Source organism: Peromyscus maniculatus, chromosome 11 (genome assembly GCF_049852395.1).
Source record: "Peromyscus maniculatus bairdii isolate BWxNUB_F1_BW_parent chromosome 11, HU_Pman_BW_mat_3.1, whole genome shotgun sequence".
Lineage (NCBI taxonomy): Eukaryota > Metazoa > Chordata > Mammalia > Rodentia > Cricetidae > Peromyscus > Peromyscus maniculatus.
In genome coordinates, this window is record NC_134862.1 from 46,257,909 (window position 1) to 46,281,311 (window position 23,403).

Below are 23,403 nucleotides of genomic sequence, written 5' to 3' on the forward strand. Positions count from 1 at the left end.
AAGAGCACATGCTTTCTGCTCATCTAGAGGACCGAGTTCAGCTCTCAGCAACTCCAGCTCCAGGGGGATCTGATGCCTCTGGACTTCCTGGGCACCCACATTCGTGTGCACACACCCACACAGTTAAAATGTAAAAACAAAACAAAACAAAAAAAAAGGAGTATGATAGATGAAGACATTCTGTATTGATCTCTGACCTCTGTGTGTACATGCATGCATGAGCCTACACTATTACACACATACACACATGCATGAGCCTACACTATTACACACACACATAAACACACATACATGAGCCTACACTATTACACACACACACACACACACACACACACACACACACACACACACACACAGACCTTTACAGCAACATAGTCCTCATCTCAGTTTCCTGAGCAGAATGTTAAATGGTTGGCAATATCGTACAGGTTTGGAAAGTGTCCGTCCACAGGGAGACGAGTCTGTAAGTAGAGCTGCGGCTGTCATTGGCCTCGGTGGTACAAGCGGACTCAAGTGCTAGGCTAGAAGGGGGCACAGGACAGGAGGCTCGGAGCTGCTGGCTGCATCCCTTCTCAGTGGGGTCCCGGAGCCCAGCAAACATTGCCCCGTTCTTCCTGGGCAGCTGGGCCTTCAGTGCCTATTTTTTAACTTGCTAAAGAGCGGCGCGTGGGTAGCCCGTTTACATGTGAATTAGTCAGGTAAGATTACTCACCAGAGACTTCCACATTTTCAAGCAAACGAGCTCAGGCCTTTAGTCAAAGTGTGTAAGTGTAGGCACTTGAACTTACATTCTAAAATATACTACAAAATGTCATCTATACTTAGAAATAATCACGGCAATAAAAACGACTTTGAAATGACAGTGTTCCGTCGGGTGGCGGTAAGGGTGGACTAGCCGATTCCTCTTCTCCGTGGTTTTCAGTGTGGCGCACAGCCCACACACACCACACACACACTACGGACTTGGTGGCTATCATCTTGCTGGTATCGCCCAGTGAGTACCAGATGCCGTCTCTATGGCAGCCTCAGAGTCGGCTCGTTCCTTTGCCAGCTGTATGGTGTAAGTGTGGTCTGATGTGGCCGGCAAGGAGCTTCATAGCACAGAGCTTAAAACGTTTTTCTGATGAGCCATATTAAAAAAAAAAAACATGGAAATACATGAATTCCCCTCACTTTGGTCAAGTTCGGTTCCCCCAAAAGTAAAGAACAAACAGTATCATCAGCCCTCACCCAGATGCCTAGTGACACAGCAGAGGATTTGTATGTGATGAAAGTTTAGGGAAGGTTTGCTAACATGGTCTCCTTTCCTTAAATTTCCCTCCCCTCACTTAAATATATTGAGTAAAGTGAGTTCTGCAAGCAGTGAGAGAAGAGTCCAAACTGGCCGTTGAGGGAGGCTGGCTGGATCCTGCTGGGATGCTAGGGGAGCAGATCAGTGGCAACCTCGCCTCCCAGCTGTGACAGCTGTGCCTTTTCACTCTCAGCCCATCGGGCTCCCAGGCCGCCTTCAAAACACCTCCTGGCCTGTGGAATTTCAGCAAAGTATTCGCTAAAAGCTGAGATGCCACAGGAGTAACTGGCTCCGCTGCACACATTTGTTGTGATTCGGCGCATTACCTTAGCAATCCCGTTCTTCGGGGGTGGAGGGGACCGGTGTACTCTTCAGCGAAGAGCCAGCAAGCTGGCTGAGGTGCAAAGCCTGTGTTTCCTTTGTATGGGAATGTTGCTCATGCTTTCTATTTAAAAAGCAGGTGCCCAGCGGGCAAGCCGTCCTGTGAACTGCTAAACGTGACTCTGTATCTACATCCACTGCCGCCACGCGTCGCCGTTCCCACGAGAAGTCAGTCAGTCGCTCCGATCTCCTTCCACGCCGCAAACATGGGGCTTCAGCGGCATTAACTCTCCTTCGAGACAATTTCAGATCCTCCTTGTTCCCTCCTAAGTAGGAATGTTGATTGACTCAGGGAGAAGCTGAGGCAAGGCACTGAACAGAGAGCTTCAAGCTTTCCTCCTCGTAAAGCATGTGGTGGGTTCAAGGGCACGAAAAATGCCAGCAGTGCACGGCTTGTTTGTCCCACTGGCTGAGTGCCATGACTAACCTGTTTCGTAGGTGGCAAACTGAGGTTCGTAGATGCAGAAACAATCCTTCCTAGTCCCCACGATGTTTCTCCTGCATCAGTTCAACATGCTTTTAAGATGTATTTGTTTGTATTTTATGTGTACTGGTGTGGTCTGCGGTCATGTCCCTGCACCATGTTCATGCGGTGCCCATGAAGGCCAGAAGAGGGCATCAGATTCCCCGGAACTGGGGATACAGATGGCTGTGAGCCACCAGGTGGGTGCTGGGGATGGAACCCAGGTCCTCTGAAAGGGCAGCCAGTGCTCTTAACCACTGAGCCAGCTCTCCAGCCCTTTAATACAATACTTTAAAATTTCTTTGCATGCCTGTGTATGGAGGGAGGGAGGGAGGGAGGGAGGGAGGGAGGGAGGGAGGGAGGGAGGGAGGGAGGGAGGGAGGGAGGGAGGGAGGGAGGGAGAAGGGTATTGTTTGTGTGTTTGAGTGCAGGACACACAAATGCCAGAGTGTAAATGTGGAGGTCAAAGCATAACTTTGGGTGTCGGTCTTCACCTTCCATCTTGTCTCTCTGCTGCTGTTTGCCACTGAGTACCTCAGTCTAGCCAACCTAAGAGCTTGCAAGGATTATTCTGTCTCTGCCTCTCACTACAAAAGGATTGCAGATGCCATGCCTGGCTTTATGTGGGCACTGGGGATTTGAACCCTGGTCCTTCCACTTAGACAACCAGTGCTTTACCTATGGGGCCATCTTCCCAGACCTACAGTACACTTTACGATAAAAAGGGGCATGTGTGACTATAACCTCTAAGGTCTCTTCTGGCTCTTGCACTCTGAATCTGTGATTCCAAACTTAACAACTGATTTTTTTTTTTCATTTGCAAAGGGTGTCTCAGAGAGTTTCCAAGGCTATGTTCTGAGCAGAGTCATCCTGAAAACAAAACAAAACAAAACAAAGCTATGAAATAAAAAAGAAACTGAAAGAATTTTTAAAGAAACTTGTCAGTTCCGTGGCCTGATGCAGAAATAGCTCGACAGTCCCTCAGAGCTCCAAACCTCCCTGAGCCTGTTCTACACAAAGCTAGCAGTTTTATTCATTTATTTATTTATTTTCTGAGTGGCATTAGGAGACCCACAAACCTACTCCCTCATGAAAACAAGATTTCAGAAACATAGATTGTATGGGAGAAAGTTAACTTTTAAATATACACCCCCCCACCCCGCCCCGACTTCTAAACATGGCATGGAAGCATTTCTCTTTGTTTTTATAAACGTGGAGTGCATATTTCTGAAAGCCACAGAAGAGCTTTGGTCTTCAGCTGCCACTATTTATTTATTTTGCCGTTATCCGACATGTCAGCGGTGTCTCCTAATGCCTCGTGTCACACGAAAGCAAGAGTGGTCACATTACATTAATGACTGGGCTGGGATCTGTAACCGGCGGACTAGAATCCTATGCCCCTGTTGCTACAGAAAACATGACCCTAAATCCAGCCGGCTTTGGAAGAAAAGGCCCCACAATTACAATACAGCAACAAAGCTCATGTTATATACAATTTGATTGTTTCAACGCTCTCTGCCCATCCAGTCTCATTTTCCCTACTGTTTACACGTGGTGGGAAGAAGTCCAGTGGGAAATCTACCTTTCGGTATTTTAGACAAAAATGCTCATTTGCCAAGCATGTTCCACGGGATAAACTAAATATAGTGGGATCCTCTTATAATCCAGCCATTTGAAGTGGGGACTAAGCCCACCTGTAACTGTAATCACAAACCTTTCCCATATGTCTCTGTGGTCCCCCAATGAGGTGAGTGTCAATGTCATTTAAACAAGTGCCCAGTCACTCCAATGCCACATGGGTTTTTTTTTTATACCTATGCAACAAGCACTAACTGTGGACATGAAGCCACCCACCCTCGCTTGGGTCCGTCACTCAGAGGACTGGACAGAGGTTTTCAGTGGAAGCAGCGACGCCTGCCCGTCACATTAGACAGCAGCATAGTCTGTCTGCTGGCCTCCTCACAGGGGCGGCCGCTGAGGTGTACCCTTGTCCTTCCTGCAAGGCTGTCCGGGTTGTGTTTAGGGGGCTGGAGAAAGTTCCCACTGTGGCCCCATTTCCCGAGGTGCCAGCAGCCTTGATTCTTTTCAGCAAGTGTTTGGAGGCAAGTGTTGACGCTTATTAATCTGTTTCTCGTCTTGCAAATGAACTTCTGCGGGGATGGGATTCGTGGTGAAACCGTGCTCCGAGAGCTCTCCAGGAAGGCTCCTCTGAGGCAGGAGGAGATCGTAACACTGAGCAGGGCTGTTTGGACTTGTTATTCTTTGTAATTACCTTCATTAAGTGAAAGCATGTGCCAATCAACTTGGAACTTTAAATGTACGGGCAATTTGCAAGAAAAATGTGTTTCTATTTCCTACGGGCCCATGTGTGCCTGCAGATGAATGTATATGAAGTATATGTGTATACGTTGTGTTAGAAATATGCTACTGCGTTTTACTTTCTCTCTATAGAATGTTCCCTTGGTACCTCTTTTTCTTCAGTGTTGGCTGTCAAATCCATGACCTCTCACACACTAAACTACAGCCCAGTCTACATCTCATAACCTTAGGAATAGAGAACACAACTCTGGGGAATGATACTGGCGGAGGATGGTTAATAAATAGACAATTCATGCACGAGAATGAGCTGATTTACTTTTTAAAGTCTACTTATTTTTTTAATTTTATGTGTATTGATGTTCTGCCTGCAAGTATTTAAGTACACCCTATGCTTGCCTGATGCTCACAGAGGCCAGAAGAGGGCATCAGATCCCTTGGAACTGGAGTTACAGACAGTGGTGAGCTGCCATGTGGGGGCTGCGATTGGAATCTGGTACCTCTAGTAGAAGAGCGGCCAGTGCTCTGAGCCATCTCTCCGACTCCTGAGCGCATAGTTTTAAAATAAGAGCACTCTTGAGGCTGGCAAGCCTGGGGAACAGATTAGCAACATTGTTCCCCGTTTGGTTTGGGTCATGCAATCCTTACCCCGATCCTAATAATGTACTTAGCAGACGCTTCCTTTTCCTACCTGTACTATACACACATACCTCTTGGAATAATTCACCTAGCAGCCTTGGGCACGCCTCACCACACACACACACACACACACACACACACACACACACACACACACACACCTGCAATGGCCTATATTATACACCTCTTTCTGGACAATGGCATCAGTTTCTCCTCCCCTACAAGAATCAAGTTTATACAGTTCCTATTCAAATATATTCCCAATGTGCCCAGGCATGAAACATAGAAAGACTGATTTGGCCTAAACAGGTTTGGGGTGCTTGAGAAATAATGTAAAGCTGTGTCTTCAAGTGAACTTTGAGGGAGAATCCCTGTTTACCATCTTATGCCTATGCATAATTGGGTAGGCATATGATTGAAACAAGAGGCATTATGGGAGCCAGGCTGCAGTGGCGTACACCTTTAATCCCAGCACTTGGGAGGCAGAGTCAGGTGGATCTCTGTGAGTTCAAGGCCAGCCTGGGCTACCAAGTGAGTTCCAGGACAGGCACCCCTGTCTCGAAAAAACAAAAAAATAAAAACTAAAAATAAAATAAAATAAAAAGAGGCATTATGGGAAGTGATATGCTCAATTAAAAAAAATTGCTTGACCTAGTCTGTCAATCAAAACAGAAAACTACCCTCACTAGGGCCCTTCTCCGAACCCTATGAAAGAAAGCCTCAAGCAATAATTGAGGCCCGTGAGCGTCTTCACTCAGGGCCTGCTGCTCACTTGCAGGGTGTTCTCGTCTTCCTGTGGGGCTGCTTTAAACAGTTTCCTTGCTACTTTTCTACATTGCTGGGGCTTTGATGTCAACTTCTTGAGTAAGAGGTTAAGAACCTGGAAACCCCGACCGGACCCCAGCCAAGGGTGGTACTCCTTGATCTGTCATAGAAACACATTCACGAAAGCCACGCATGGTGACACGGGCCTTTGATCCCGGCACTGGGGAGGCAGAGGCGGGTGGATCTCTGAGTTCTAGGCCATCCTGGTCTACAGAGTGAGTTCTAGGACAGCCTGGACTACACAGAGAAAACCCTATCTCTAACCACCACCACCCACTCCCCCCAAAAAAAGAAAGAAAGAAAAGAAAAGAAATACATTCGTGCTAATTTCAGCTGCACCTGCTTAGCAGGGATCGAGATCAGGAACCACATTCCTTGTGGAGCTCTGTACATACTGCATACCAACGACAGCCTTACAGCTCTACAGACTGGACCGGGCTTCACCTGGGCCGGGAATCCGCCATTGACATATTCCATGGAAGCATCCTGAACTTCAAAGACGTGTTGCACGAGGTAGATTTCAGTGAGCAATGTAAACCGATGCCCTAGTCAGGGGTGATGGTGCATGCCTGTCTGCCCAGCCGTTGGGAGGCTAAGGCAAGAGGATTACAAATTTAAAGCCAGTCTGGGTTACATAATGAATGAGATCCTATCTAAGAAAGAAAGAAGGAAAGAAAGAAAGGAAGGAAGGAAGGGAGGGAGGAAGGAGAGAGAGAGAAAGAAAGGAAGGAAGGAAGGAAGGAAGGGAGGAAGGAAGGAAGGAAGGAAGGAAGGAAGAGGAAAGGAAGGAAGAGAGGGAGAAAGAAAGAAGAAAGAGGTGGGAGGAGATAGGAGAAACACATTTTAGAAAATTATTGGTAAGATGGCTTTAATTTAAAATTTTAAGTTAAGGGGCTAGAGAGATAGCCCAGGGGTTAAAAGCACTGGCTGCTCTTCCAGAGGACCTGGGTTCAATTCCTAGCACGACATGGCAGCTCACAACTGTCTGTGACTCCTGTTCCAGGGGATCTGACACCCACACACAGACATACATGCAGGCAAAACACCAATGTACATAAAATGCAAGTAAATAAATTATTTTTTAATGTAAGGAAAATAAATTTACATAAAAGAAAATAAAAATAATAACCCAGTGGTGTCTTCTCTCCCCTGGTGTTAGTGGACACCCCACGTGTGTTTCACACATTCAACCAGCCCACCTGTAAGACAAACTGCAGTGTGCTCAGGACTACGGGAGATCACAAACAGAAACCCCAGCCTGATGCTCAAATGATGTGGGGAGGAAAGCGGAAAGCCGCAGGATTAGATCGACTTCTGCGTCCTGGCCCGTGTAGCCGGACTCCTTTTCTGCCGTTCATGGCCGGTTACCTCCACCAGGGGGCGTTCAGGGACAGGGCTAGACAAACGGATGAAGTTCTGGAGGGGCCACTGCGACCTCCAGACCTGCCAGTCTTCCCAGGGCTTCTGTGGGACACTTTCTCAGACCTGTCCCCCCTCGCCCTTCTCAGCCCCTCATCCCTCTCCAAGGCGCCTTCACTCCACAGCTCACACTTCCTGCTTTGGCCCTGGCCACCCTCTACCACCCCTTCCCCTGACACACACACACACACACACACACACACACACACACACACACCCTCGGCTCTTTCTCAGCCGGTCTCCCACGGGTCCTCCTGGGAGTCTTTGTCAAACGACACCAGCCCCAGCTTGGACCGACTCTTCACTTGTAAACAGCACTTAAGATGTTCTGACATTCCGAGGGGCTGGAGAGATAGCCCGCAGATGTCTCGACTCCGGATCCAGGGTATCAGACACCCTCTTCTGGCCTTTGCAGGCGCTCACATACACCCACACAGCACATAAACAAAAACAAAATAAAGCTCTGTCTAACTTAATTTCTGTACGGTTTGTCTCAGATCATAAGTGGTGTTTCTGTGAGCGTTGGATTTTTGTCTTCTTGGCTGATCTATTCCCTGGTTCTAAAGCAAGAGCCGTGTGTAGAAACCCAATAAACGTCTATTAAGTTGGTTTTTTGCTTTGTTTTACTTGGTTGTTGTTTTAACACACAGGTTTTTCTTGAACATACTTATGAGTCCCTGTGACCATACATAAAGGGACTGCTTTTGTGGGAACGTCCATTGTTGGAACTTGGCAGTCTGTAATAGGTGCATATAGCTGGGGTGAGTACTGGGCAGGAATGACTAGAAAGAACTCCGGGCACGCAGCAAGCGCAGAAGGGCAGCGCCGGTGGCGGTGGGAGGTGGCGGTGGGAGGTGGCGGTGGGAGGCCGGCACGAGCAGGTAAGGCCACCCCTTGCCTGACTGTGTGGCCTCGGGAAAGTCCCTGGATCCAGGTGTTCTCACTCTGTATAAAGGAACCTTGTGCCTGGAAGGCTGTGGTGAAGCTTCGGCCGCCGCATCTTTCCTAGAGGCTCGGAAAAGGAACTAGTGGTTTTCAGTCTTTCAGAGGTTGGGGAGGGCCACGGAGGGTGGGACAATAAAAAGTCTGAAACAGCGACAACGAAAGCCACGCGCCTTCCGAGGGCTCGGTGTTAGGAAAACGCAGGAGTCACTGACGCAGACACGGAGCTTCTGAACAGTTTGAGAAAACTCGGGGAGATCCCCGGAAAAGAGGTGAATCTGTGGCAGTGGTAGGGGCCCGGTGTGAGTTGAAGGTGGGTCATTTAGAAGGAAAGTCCTACAAAGCTGTGGGTTTCATCTGGAATAGAGGGGGACCCCTACAATGTCCCCTGTGGTCCTGGAGCAGGGCTGAAGTCGGGGTCTTGTGTATTGGAGGGGATTGGGATTGACTCTGTGCCTCAGAGGAGGATCTTTAATATGCAAAGCCTTGGGCTGGGGACGCAGCTCGGTTGGAAGACTGCTTGTCTGCACCGAGCCCTTATTCTACCCCTGGCAGTACATAAACAGAGCCCTATGCATGGGTGTGCAGGTTAGTTCTCCCAAACACACACCCTTGACACCATGCTAGGGGCATCTGGGAAGAGGGAACTTCAGTTGACAAAAAGCCTCCATCAGCTGGCCCCTAGGCAAGCCTGTGGGGCGTTTGATTGATGGAGGAGGGTCCAGCCTACTGTGGGTGGTAGCATCCCAGGTCTTAGGCTGGCTGAGTACACTCCGGAGAGTAAGCCAGTAAGAGTAAGCAGCACACTTGTATGATCTCTGCTGTAGCTCCGTCTTGAGGCCTTGCCTTGATTTCCCTTTATGATACACCGTGATGTGGGAGTCTGAGCCAAATAAACCCTTTTCTCCCCAGGCCGCTCTGGGTCGCGGTGTTTACCACAGCCGCAGAAAGCCATACAAATAGAAAGAAAGGAGAACAATGGTGTCTGCCTCTAATCCTATCTCTCTCGACCCAGGGAGTGGAGGCAGGAGATCGGAAGTTCAAGATCCTCAGCTACATAGTGAGTTTGAGGCCAGCCTGGGACACATGAGACCCATCTGGAAAACAACAACAACAACAAAAGCAAACCTAACCAACCAACCAAAAAAAAAAAAAAAGTCAACAAAAACAACAACAAAAAAACAAAAAAACAAAAACAAAAACAAACCACAAACCCTTGATTTCTTCCATAAAAAAGTTCTAGAAGTTCCTCAGGCACCTGTCATGACTTTCAATACTCCACCCAACCCACGATTGTAGGGAGTACATGGTTCTTCCCAGGAGCCTTCTGTGGTGGTCTGAATAGGTATGGCCCCCATAGACTCGTGTTTGAAAGCTTGGCCTGTAGGGAGTGATGGCATTAGGAGGTGTGGCCTTGTTGGAGGAGTGTGTCCCTGTGGGGGTGGGCTTTGAGTCTCAGATGCTCAACCCAGGCCTAGTGTCTCAGTCACTTCTTCCTGCCTCTGGATTCAGACCCAGAACGCTCAGCTCCTTCTCCAGAACCACATCTGCCTGTATGTCACGATGCTTCCCACCATGACAATAATGGACTAAATCTCTGAAACTGTAAGTCAGTCCCAATTAAATGTTTTCCTTTATGAAGGCCAGGCATTGTGGTGCATGCCTTTAGTCCCAGCACTCAGGAGGCAGAGGTAGGCAGAGGTAGGCAGATCTCAGTGAGTCTGAGGCCAGCCTGGTCTACAAAGTGAGTTCCAGGACAGCCAGGTCTACATAGAGAAACCCCGTCTTGAAAAACAAACAAAAAAAGAGTTGCTGTGGTCACGGTGTCTTTTCAAACTAGAAACCCTAAGACACCTTCTAATATAGTTATTTTAGAAATTAGTGTTTTTTTAGTAGTTTTCTGACTGTTTCTCTCAAGTACTTTAAAGGCAATGGGGTAGAGTGCATCAGATCTCTACTTAGAAAGTGGGGCATTGTGTCATCCGCTGTAGCCCATGTTGGGATTATATCCCACAGGCAAAGCAGCCAAGAAAATAATTCTCTTCGAGTGCGGTGGAGTATCTGGTGAAAATGAGGCATCACCGGGAGCTTGCAGGGATGGGGGTGGGGAGTGAACCCACAATCCTCTGTGTGCTGGGCAAGTACACTAGTCCAGGAACTTTACAGTTCCCCTCACCTGGGAGTTGGAGAAATTATCAGTGAGATTCTGATGATCTCCTGAAAGCAGACTTTAGAAGTGCCTCAGGAAGCTGTGAGTATGCAGCTTGGGTGAACACCGCTTGTGTAGACTTTCGGTTCCTCTGACGTTCTTGAGACGAGGAGACATTGTGATGACCCTCAGGTGTGTGTCTTCGTGCCTTTTCAGGAGCATCTGAGAGGCTCAAAGATTGCTGCTTCTAACTGGTGCCAGAGTCAGTGCGCTGGCCTATACCCGTGGTTCTAGCACTCGGGGGGGGGGGGGGGGGGGCTGAGGCAGGGGATGCGGATTTGGAGCTATCCTCGGCTACATAGTGGGCCAAAACAAACAAACCAGGCGATGGCCAAATAGCTCCTCAGGTCAAAGCACTGGCTGTGCAGCCTGAGTCTGGTCCGCAGAGATCACATAGAAAGCCAAATGCAGGAGTCCACATCTGCAATCCAGCAGCATGGTAGGGTGGGAAGTGAAGACAGGGGAATTGGAAGCCTGCAGGCTAGCTAGCCTGATGTCCACAGCACAGTAGAAACAAGAGACATCCTGCCTAACGAAGTACAAGGGGAGAACCAGCTTACACACACACACACACACACACACACACACACACACACACACACACACACACCCCTACCTGCTCAAATAAATAAATAACGAAACGGAACAAACAAAATAAAAAGTGTTCTAGTGAGTAAGAGATTCCAGCATGTCTCCTTGGAGTTCCCAGCCAGAAGCCACACTGTTTAGGCCATGGATTCCCAGCTGCTGGGTTCTGTGGAAATTTCTAGGTTGAAGGGAACACCCTCAGGAGGAGCTGAGTCAAGTCTAAAAGCAATACTGCCTCTGGGGACCCTAGAACTCACGGGGAGTTAGTTCCCTGGTCTCAGATTTGAGGGTGGCTCTAGAGGTGAATATTCTGAATCCGGCCACGAGTCATCAGATAGCTTACCCGGCTTCTCCATGCTTGCTAACGATCTGGACCATGGGGCTCTGGGACGTCCAACTTCCGTGTACCTCAGTGACCTTCACGTGTCCTAGTGACTAGGTTAGCCTGCTAACTGCCCTCCAAGCTTCTCTGAGCCTACGCTCACCAATAAGAGCTAAGAACAAACAAATAAAAATAAAAACAAGCCCGGCGGTGGACGCTTTTAATCCCAGCACTCAGGAGGCAGAGCCAGGCGGATCTCTGTGAGACCGAGGCCAGCCTGGGCTACAGAGAGAGTTCCAGGACAGCCAAGGCTACACAAAGAAACCTCATCTTAAAAAACCCAAATTAATAAATTAATTAAATAAATAAAATAAAAATAAGAACAAGCCACGCATGTTGGTGCACACCTTTAAATCCAACAAAAGCAGGCCAGCCTGGTACAGAGTGAGACCCTGTCACAAACAGAACAAAACAAAAACAACAACAAGTTCCCCAATCCATCCTTCCCTTGCTCCAAGATTTGAATGGCTTCTCGACACACTGGGTACCATTCAAATTCTTCCAGCCCTGCAGACTTTGTCCTCCCTGGCTCTCCAGCTCCTTCTGGCTTTGTTGGTATTTTCTTCGCTCTTTGCCTCCTTCGGGCCTTTGCACTCGCTCTTTTCTCCATTTGGAGTGTTCCTCTCTCCCAAATAACCAGATGATACTTTCCTGTGCTGTGCCCTGCCTGAGACTGTAAACCTTTCACATGCAAAGACCCCTTTACCAGCCACCTCCTTGTCCTTCGGGTGCCTAGTAAAGTCAAGTGCATTTAGGGACTCCTCGGTAACACACTTAATGATATGAATGAGCAAAAATATGAGGAACATGACATGCTAGAAAAAAAAAAAAAATGCCCGCCCAAGTTCTCCGAGCAGGTAGCTCAAAAGAGCCGAATCAGCATACGGAGTCTGATGGGTTTCTCTCCATGTTCAGAGAGGCACACACAGTTTACGCTGTGCAAGCAGATCCTACAGAAGTAATTTTCTCGTTAGAAAGGTGCCGCACACAGGCTCAGCAGCAAATCCGAAGTACTTTTCTTTCTTTCTTTCTTTCTTTTTTTTGTTGTGGTTTTTCGAGACAGGGTTTCTCTGTGGAGCCTTGGCTGTCCTGGAACTCACTCTGTGGACCTGGCTGGCCTCGAACTCACAGTACTTTTTATAAGAAAATAAAAAGTGGGAATCCTATGAAAAGTAGTAACCACCCACTGGCAGCCCCAGTCCCCTGTGCATTAACTGGAGGGTACCAGGATATCCCCCGGCTCCAAATGCTCAGGGGCAGGTCTACCCAGCGTGAGCCCAAACAGTGGTGGGTGACAGAGTTCTGACCTAAAACAGCCTTTGTTTTGTATATCTCTCCCTTTACATGATAGAAGGCTTTGCATTTATAATGCACAATAGCATGGGATCGTGAAAAAAACAGCCTTGGTGGTTGGGTGGGTCACAAACTCAGGTGAAGATGGAGTCCGTGGAGGATGAGGTGTGGCTTCAGTCTGTCTCCTCCACCTCCGCTTCCCTTTCCAAAAGCTCTCTCTTCACGCTTTCCTTCTGCTTGATGCTTTGAAACTGCTCCTCATTACTCAAAAAACCTTCGTGGTTCTGTCTTGTTTCCTTTAAAAATAAATCCTCACACTACATTACTTGGACATACATAAAATCAGGAAGAAACTGTCACTCCTAGCTCCTCCGCCATAAGAAAAGTCACAATGATTTCTATTTTCCTAGGCTGGAAAACTTTAATATTTTACCACTTTTCCCTTGTGATTATGAAAAGTGTTTCTTTATTGTTGAAGTTCTAGACAATGGGAACTTCCAAAACACAGCTTATAATGGAGAATGACTTTTTGCTCTCTGTGTGTGTGTGTGTGTGTGTGTGTGTGTGTGTGTGTGTGTGTGTGTGTGTGTGTGTGTTTACTGAGGGCATGGGAAGAAAGCATGGGACAATTGTGCAGATACCCAGGACGGAGAAGGTCAGAGACACTGGAGGTGGGGTGCGTAGTTGGCCAGGTGCAAGGTGTCCAGCTGTGGAGAGGCTGTGGCTTGCAGGCAGCCCGCCCCCAAATGCTTGTTAGACCCTAGTTCGGTCTCAAGGATCCTCCAGTGCAGCTGCTTTCTCCGTGTTCCACAAGACTATGTTGCCTGTCAATTAATTCCTTTGCAGCAGCTAGGACTCTGCCTGCCCAAGCAGATGAAGATGGGCAAGGTCTCTAGACGAGGGGACGGGATGGGATAAGCGGGTCCTGGTCACTGCACTGACAGGCGGCACCTGCTGTTCATGCAGGGCTGAGAATGCGTGCTTCCGTGAAAGACCTCTCCACGGGAGTCTACACAATGTCCCGCTCTACCTCAGATGGAATACTGGTCATACTGAAGCCTGTTACAGTCACGTATCTCATAAAGACACTTTTGGTCAACAGGGACCACATGTGAAGATAGTCCCCCAAGACTATATTCTTAGTGATATTGCAGCCATCCTAGGTTAAGTAGACTTTGTATATTTGCATAATAATGAAATTGCCCAACAGCATAATATTAGTATTTATCCCCATTGTTAAGTTGCAGGACTCTTGTTTATCCTGTTTAAAAAAAAAAAAAAAAAAAAAAGAGCTACTTAGTGAAACCATCTTAGGAACTCAAACCATCCCCCACCCCTCAAAAAGAAAAAAGTTATAGGGATTGAACCCAGGTCCTCTGTAAAAGAAGCAAGTGCTCTTAATCACTAAGCCATCTCACCAGCCTTTAATTTTATAATTTTATTAGAGAATACGTTTTGAAGTAAAAATTGTTGTGAAATGATACTCTTCTCATTGATTGTATTTTGCAGTGAAAACTATATTGTGCATTAAGAAAAATTTCAAAAGTAGGGGGCTGGAGAGATGGCTCAGAGGTTAAGAGCACAGGTTGCTCTTCCAAAGGTCCTGAGTTCAATTCCCAGCAACCACATGGTGGCTAACAACCATCTACAATGAGAGCTGGTGCCCTTTTCTGGCCTGCAGTCATACATGGAGGCAGAACATTGTATACATAGTAAATAAATCTTAAAAAGAAAGAAAGAAAGAAAGAAAGGAAGGAAGGAAGGAAGGAAGGAAGGAAGAAAAGCAAAGCAAAGAAAAGAAAAGAAAATTTCAAAAGTAGCCAATGAGAGGGTATCCATGATTTTCTAATAGTTTCCCCCTTGGCCAGCCCTGCACTCTGCAGCCACACACACACACACACACACACACACACACACACACACACACACACACACACGCACGCACGCGCGCGCGCATACACACTTTCCTTGAGTTCATTTATTATGAAGATGATGCACATAAACTACTGATCCGGCCTTTGGGTTAGTCCTGTGCCCACGTACTTAGTGCGCACACCTGGATATGCACAGACTGTATCGTTTTACATTTATTTTTAGGTCAGTGGGTTCGTTCTTGTCAGGCATTGGGACAAAAGGGTTATTTGGTGCCCACGCTCAGCCACCCCCAAGCCTGTGCTTCCGGCTTCGCCCGTTTTTATGTTTCAGGTCAATAGAATCAGAAGGTCCCAGGGCAGCACTGACTCTTGCAGACAGGTGGGCAGAGCTGCAGGGCGGGGACCTGTGGCCAGCGAGCCAGCTGGTGGCGGGTTGGGCTCCAGGCTTGGTAGTCTCCATATCCTGTCACCTCTGGTCTCATGGAGTTGGCCTAAGAAGGAGCTGCGGGAGTTTGCTGCTGTTGTTTGTTTGTTTGTTTGTTTGTTGTTTGTTTTTGAGATAGGGTTTCTCTGTGTAACAGCCCAGGCTGTCCTGGAACTCACTCTGTGAGCCAGGCATGGCCTCAAGCTCAGAGATATCCTCCTGTCGCCCAAGAGAGGGGATTAAAGGTGTGCACCTAGTTGTTGTTTTTATTTTATTTATTTATTTACTTGATTTTGGTTTTTCAAGACAAGGTTTCACTGTGTAGCCTTGGCTATCTTGGAACTTGCTCTGTAGATGAAGCTGGCCTCGAACTCACAGATGTCTGCTTGCTTCTGCCTCCCGAGAGCTGGGATTAAAGGTGTGCGCCAACCACAATGCCTGGTCTGTTGTTTTTAAGTTGCCAGTTGCTAGTTCTCTGCCCACCTGTCTGCAATGCCTGGCTTGACGTTGTTTGTAAATTGCATTATTTACTTGTGTGTGTGTATGTTATGTGTTGTGTGTGGGTGTGCATGTGGAGGGAGATCTAGCTCTCTTCATGTGGGTCCTGGGGATTGAACTCAGGTCACCAGGCTTGGCAGCAAGTGCCTTTACCCAGTGAGCCGTTCACCAGCCCCAGATAGTGAGTTTTAGTAGCCATGGCTACTCCATTGGCCCCACATTGTGGTGATGTTTTATCTGTGTCCCCCAATAAAATCATCTGAGGATCAGAGGAAAAAGCCAGCAACTATATTAAACACAGAAGTCATGCAATGGTAGCACATGCCTTTAATCCTATCACTCAGGAGGTAGGGTTCTGTCTGGATCTCTGTGCGTTCAAGGCCACACTGGGAACAGAGCCAGGTGTGGTGGCACAAACCTTAAATTCCAACACTAGTTAACCACGGAGATCTGGAGGTCTGTACAGACAGACAGGAAGTGACAGAGCTGGGCAGGAAGAGGAAGTGATGTAGCTGGACGGAGAGAGCAAATGATACAGCAGAACAGAAAGGCATATAGGCGTGGGTAGACAGGAAGGAGGTCTCTCTTTGGAAGCCGAGGTGTCGGTGAGGTGAGGTTAGCTTGTGGCTTTTCCTATTCCTCTGATCTCTCAGGTTTTCACCCCGATATCTGGCTCTGGGTTTTTTATTTAATAAGACCTTTTAAGATCCGTGTTACACCACATCCTTACCCAGATGAACGCCTAGCGCTGCTGTTCTGCGGTGGAAGCCGATAAGTTCACGATGGGAACAAGCCAAAGCAGCTGATGATGTCTTCTGAGATTTACTTCTGCTCTGTGTCTCTCGATTTCTGGTCTTGTAACACAAAGATTAAAGCACCACCTACTTTTCCCCCACCCCCCTGTTTACCGCCTTATTTTATTTTCATATAATTCTCCTAAGAAGTGGGCAGGATAGGCACTGACTTCACTGGTTTTTTTTTTTTTTTTCTTTTCTTTTTTGGTTTTTTTCCAGACAGGGTTTCTCTGTGTAGCTCTGGCTGTCCTGGAATTCACTCTGTAGATCAGACTGGCCTTAAACTCACAGAGATCCACCTGCCTCCGGAGGGCAGGGATTAAAAACAGGCATGCAAATCAAACCTGTGCTGGGCTCGGGTTTGATTCCTACTCGATGGCTCACAATCTCTAACTCCAGTTCCAGAAGATTCAGTGCCCTCTTCTGTGCTTCACAGGCACCAGGCACATGTGTGGTACACAGACATGTAGATAAAACATCCATATACATAAAATAATTATTTTTTAAGTTTAAAACACTCATACATAAAGTTAAAAAAACTTTAAAACATTTTTTTAATTGTAAAAGTATCCCTAACCACTATACCAGGTTGTAGCTAAGCTCTGGGCCTTCTATTAGTTTAAATGGATCACTTGAGGCAGGCAAGAGAGATATCTCCGTGGTTAAAAGCAGTGGCTGCTCTTCCCAAGGACCTGAGTTTGGTTCCCAGCACCCAAGTTGAGGGGGGCACAGCCACCTGTAACTCCAGCTCCAAGGGATCTGATGTGTTCCTCTGGTCCCTGTTCATGTCATATCACACACACACACACACACACACACACACGGGATCTGATGTGTTCCTCTGGTCCCTGTTCATGTCATATCACACACACACACACACACACACACACACACACACACACACACACACACGGGATCTGATGTGTTCCTCTGGTCCCTGTTCATGTCATATCACACACACACACACACACACACACACACACACACACGGGATCTGATGTGTTCCTCTGGTCCCTGTTCATGTCATATCACACACACACACACACACACACACACACACACACACACACACACACACACACACGGGATCTGATGTGTTCCTCTGGTCCCTGTTCATGTCATGTCACACACACACACACACACACACACACACACACACACACACACACACACACGGTGGTGGTGCACACCTTTAATCCCAACACTGGGGAGGCAGAAGCAGGCGGATCTCTGTGAGTTCGAGGCCAGCCTGATCTACATAGCAAGTTCCAAGACAGCCAGGACTGTTACACAGAGTAAACCCTGTCCCTAAACAAACAAACAAACAAACAAAAAAGTTAGCTGAACCTGAGAAGCACCTAGTACATTTAATATTATATAGAAACTGTGTTAATATGCTAATATTATAAAGTGCTTAGCATTATTTATATAAAAACAGAGCCCTGTATGTATTAGACAAATACTTTCCCAGTGAAAAACCTTTTTTTTTGAGACAGATTCTCACTACGTAGTCCAGGCTGGCCTTGAACTCAAGATCCTTCTGCCTCTGCCTCCAGAGGAAAAAAATAGTTTTGTTTTCTTTTATAGACTATTTTGCATGACTAATATTTTACTTTTTGGTATGTGTGTGATATAGGCACACGTGTGTGTGCGCAGAAGCCAGAGGCAGGTCATTCACTAGCCATCCAATCCATGGAGACAGGGTCTCTCCCTGAACCTGGAGCTGGGTTGGCAGCCAGCAAGTCCCAGGGGTCCTCTTTCTCCCAGCCCTACCCCAGAGATACAGGGGATACAGGCTTATGTGAACACATCTAGCTATTTACATGAGTGCCAGGGATTTGAACTCAAGTCCTTATGTGTGCACAGCAAATGTTCTTATCCCTGAGGCCCTGCCCCAAAACCAGTTACTCTTGCTCACGTTTTTATTGTATTTATCCCTGCATCTCACTGAGCATCCTTCTTAACTGAGTGGAGGTGTTTCAGTTCAATGCAAAGATGGCCAGCTTTCCCATCTGTGCATCTCTTAAAAGTCAGCGTGCATTTGGAAGTTAGTATGGTCTATCATGCATAAGCTCCACCATTATCCCCCAAACTTTTGAAGACTAGAAAGAAACGTGTTATCTGCTAATCTCACTGCAACAGCAAAGCAAACATAAGCTCATTCTCTTACAACAATGTTTGAAATTTGCAGAGAAGTGAGCCCTGCCTGCCCTTTGTCTGTGAGAACAATAGCACTGTTGGGGAGGATTTATGACTTGTCTCTGGCCAACCCTCCCTTTATGACAGCAGAAAGACAGGTAGCATTAGCCTGAGATGGTGACTGTGGAATTCACAGGGCTCAGTTAGAAAATGGTCTCACCCCCCCTCCCAGTTTGTGGCAAGTCTTCAGCTCCCATTGCATGCCTCACCGGGAAAGAGTCCCTTCGAGATTCCAGAGGGGTTTGGGCTTATGTTCCTTTTGCCTGAAGTTGGAGTAGAAATTTGTTTTTGAGGGAAAAATGGATCTATATTCCAATCAAAGTGCTTTCCAAGGTCCTAGAATCCCGTTTATTTGTAAATCCATAATTTACTGAACCGTTTTACCTTGCTTGTAAGGGATTCGTGTACAAATTAACAATAGATTCTCTGGTTAATTTATTTCTGCTGCTGTTCTTGGATTTTAAAAGCAAGCATCCCTCAAGATCACCCTGCTCATAAATACCTCTGGGATGTCTCGGCACAGAACGCAGGCCCCTTCCGCTGCTTTTTTCTCTGCGGAACGACATATTCAGATATCCAAAAGCAGATAAGAGCTCCATGACCCCAGAAAGGCATCTGCTCAAACCTGCCAGTAAAAATAAGGCCCAGCCAGCTCTGCTTTGGGTGCGCACGGTGACGCAGGCGTGGAGGGTCACCTGGCTCCTTCGGGGCATGTGTCCGTGTGTGCTTTACAACCTTCGTCCTGTGTTCATCCTCCCACAAGCACCCCGCTATTTTAGATTAGATCTCCTGAAAACCATTGAGTGGTGGTGGGGGGTTCTTCCTTGAGAAAAATCAACAGTGAGCCCGTGGGCCTCTTATAAAGCCTGTCAGAGAATGGCAGAGGAGAGTCTTTCCTAATGAGAGTGACAGACAGGTTGCCGAGGTCCAGGTGTCCCCACACATGTCCAGATCCGGAGAACTGACTTGCGAAGCTTGTGTTTGAGCATCTCTGTTTGCGTCTACCAGCGTACCCTCCCTGCTTTTAGTGACAAGAAGTGATCAAAAGAGAGCTGGCACAAACGTAACTCCTTAGTGACAGGACACAGAACGCTCACCTCACACAAGCTGTTTGAACTTCGGTTGATTTTTTTTTTTTTTTAAAGATCAATCTCAATCACTGTGAAACGGTAGCATAAGAGCATGTGACTTTACTGAAATGTTTTAGTAAAATCCAGTAGATAAATCAGGTATCTTGAATCCCTTTAATAGCTGTTATTATCAGTTTGACATCTTATTTTAAAGACACTGCTAAAAATTTGACAAAACAGATGTGGATGGTGATAATTGAACTTGACAATCTCTACGTGGCGGGGGGCGGGGCGGGCGGGGGGGGGGGGTGAGGGGAAGAGGTGACATGATGCTGTATTGAGAGTGAACGCTGCTGGCCTTATCCCTGCAGGCACACACGGTCAGGTTAAGTGTGTGCACATCCTGGTGGCCGGAACATCGGTTTCTAGCTTGTTGTTCCTCTTGGCTGCTTTTCAATTGGATTTCCTCGAGCAGGTCCCGGGCTTGTCAACGCAGCCAGGGTCTGTTAAGCCTCACCACTGGTCCTACATTAAGTGGGAGGTTCAGGGCTAAGCTAATAACTTGCCTGCCTCTCTGACTGATCACAGGGATGTTCTCTGGGGCCACTTATCATGTGGGCTCCTTGGGGAGGGTACCCTTTGTCTGCACCTCTGGTGGAAGTGGTTTTGTGTTCCTCCTTCCCAGAGTGCTGTGTGGAAGGACAGGGCTCGCTGTCGATGGCATGGCTGTGTGATGCTCTGCCAAGGCCGCCCGGACAGGGGTCAAGAGAGCTGTCTATCCGACACAAAGCCCGCCATGTCCTTTCTACATGAACTCTGTGATATGCAGTGATCCTCTCTTCTTCACGCACTCTGAAAAACAAACAAAAAGGAAGTCTCGTTCCATGTGGTTGACAGGAACTCAGTGACTTTTCGAATAAAATTGTTGCTTAATAATCTGAATCTTGGTTGTGATTTAAAATGAACTCTCTGCTGCACGGCATGGCAGTGTGTCATCCATATCCAGGGGTGGGACTAGAAGCAGCTAGGTGTTTGTAAAGATGCTTCGAAATTCCTTATGTAATCCAGTGGCTTCCACTTTTCAAGTGTTCCAGCTATCTTCTTTTTTTTTTTTTTTTCTCCCGAGATGGGTTTTCTCTGTGTAGCTTTGGAGCCTGTTCTGGATCTCACTCTGTAGACCAGGCTGGCTTCGAACTCACAGAGATCCACCTGGCTCTGCCTCCTGAGTGCTAGGATTAAAGGCATGTGCCACCACCACCCGGCTAAGTGTTACAGCTGTCTTATAAAAGGAAGCTGTCCATATTCGAAGGTAGACAAAAAGGCACTTGGAAAGTTTGCCCACTGGCAAGGGGGGAGATGACCAATTCCTTTCCTGTTTCTGCTTTTTTGGGGTAGTTCCTAAGGTAGTCAAGAAAGCTGAGTTCAGTCCAGGCCCTTATCACCTGAGGTTGACTCTTGTGGGTGACTCAGAAACCTGACATGCTCAGGAGAAATGGGCTCCTCTTGCCAGACTTGAAAATATTCCTTTTCCTCAGGGCAGACGTTCATAGGAATTCCCCCCTTTTGCCAAAACTTGCCATGGTCCCTTGCAAGACACAAGATGGATGGATCTAGGACACCTAACCACTGGACCCCGAGTGGCCAAGTGGGGTTCTGAAGCGCGGGCAGCATATGAGGGCTTTCTATGGCACACAGGCTTTTAAGGGAGGCTGTGTTGGTGGGAGGGAATAGACGTTATCAGGCCATCGCTGGGTCTGACTGACTGTGACCAGGCAGATTTTTTTTTTGTTCTCCTTTTTTTTTTTTTTTTTTTTTTTAAGCTGTCTCTTTCGATCACCAAGTCTGCAAGCACTTCTAAAAGAGAATCCACTTTGTCATTGACGTCTGCCATTGCTTTGGTTTTTAAACGGAAAGATCCCTTTGTTAAAGTGGCGTGAGCTTTAAAGGATGTCGGCATCCAGGAGAAACTCGAAGTTTGGGGTGAGCCTGACTTCTCTCACAGGCGAGGAAAAAGGAAAGCAGAGACTCGGGTTAGGTGGAGAGCGCTGGCCAGGGCTCGGGGAGATGGCATTTCTAGGTGTCACTCCAGCACGTTCCCGAACACTCAGGGGAATGCCACCTGCCCCTGTGCTCTGCTGCCCTGTGGTCACCAAGCCGAGCCACTGAGGCCGTACAAACTCATCAGCTCAGCAGGCTTCCTTCCATCTCTGTGTAGGAAAAGTCCGAGATGCACCCGGGGCCTTCCTCTCCGCCCTTCTGCCCCTGCTCTGTCATTCCCTTAGAAACAGGGAAATGTATTATGTATAAATTACATATAAATACAGGGTGGAGCTGAGAAGTGCCTCAAAGAGGGGCTGAGGAGTGAGTGAGAGCGCTTGTTGTAGCTTGAGGGCCTGAGTGCAAATCCCTAGACCCCAGTTTTAGAGCTGGACATGGTTGGGTGCACCTATAAAATGCCCCTCCAAGTGTTTGCGGGCGGAGGGGGCAGAAACAGGAGGCTAACTGGGCTTCCGGGGGGACACTATAGCTCCAGGTTCCGTGACAGACTGTCTGAGAGAGTAAGAGGAGACAGGGCAGGGCACTTCGGCCTCTGGTAACACAAGAAGTCACCCAAAACTGTACTGTCCGCCGTCAGCTCTGCAGATGTCATCAAAGAGCCCAGGGACAGAGGGGCAGGGAGTGACTGCGGAAGGAATACCAAACCAAGCAACAGATGTGATCTGAAGGACTTCAAGATCACCGGGATTGTCTGACGTGGGCTGGAGATGCGGCTCCGTGGTTGAGAGCACTGACTGCTCTTGCAGAGGTCCTGGGTTCGGTTCCCAGCACCCACATGGCGGCTCACAACCACCTGTAACTCCAGTTCCAGAGGCTCTGACACGCTTCAACCCTCCAAGTGTACCAGGCACACAGATGTTGTACTTACATAATGTTCAGACAATGAACCTGTGTACATCCATAAAATTAAAATGATAAAATTAGTGACTCCAATTTTTTTTTAAATGATTGCCCAACATCATGCCAACTGATCTGTGAGTGTCTGATCTGGTGACTTTTCCACTTCCACTTTGGACAGATGGCCATGATATGTGTGACCGTCACACAGAAACCCCATGAACAAATCAGGGTATTGCCAGACATGGCAGGAGGAGGGGCCTGGGTGGGGAAGATGTTCACGCTAAGCTGGCAGACTTCCCATCTCATCTTTAAAGATATTATGCTTTAAATGACTTAATATACTATATGTATAATTTCATTGACAGCATGGTAGTAGCCACCCAGAATTTCCGTTTTTATCATCATTTTCTATTTTTGGACTTCCTTCCACACAAGTTTCCTCATTCACTAGATTCAATTCCTGATCCGAGTTTTCTTTCCCTTTTAGCATCATATCTTATTACATACAGGGTTTGCTGCGGTCTTAAATAGAATTATACATACATATGTGAATGCATAGTGTCATATGGACTCTCAGGCCACATCCCTAGACCCAAACAAGATTGTTATGAGCTATGTAATATCCCAAAAAATGTTCTAGAATTAGCCAGGCGGTGGTGGTGCACACCTTTAATCTGAGCACTCGGGAGGCAGAGCCAGTCGGATCTCTGTGAGTTCGATTCCAGCCTGGTCTACAGAGCGAGATCCAGGACAGCTACCAAAACTACACAGAGAAACCCTGTCTTGAAAAAATTAAAAAAAAAAAAAAGGGAAAAAAGAAAAAAATGTTCTAGAATTGTCCTATAGCTGGAATTTCATCCAATATTTTACAGGCATATTTGTAACTAGGGATTGTATT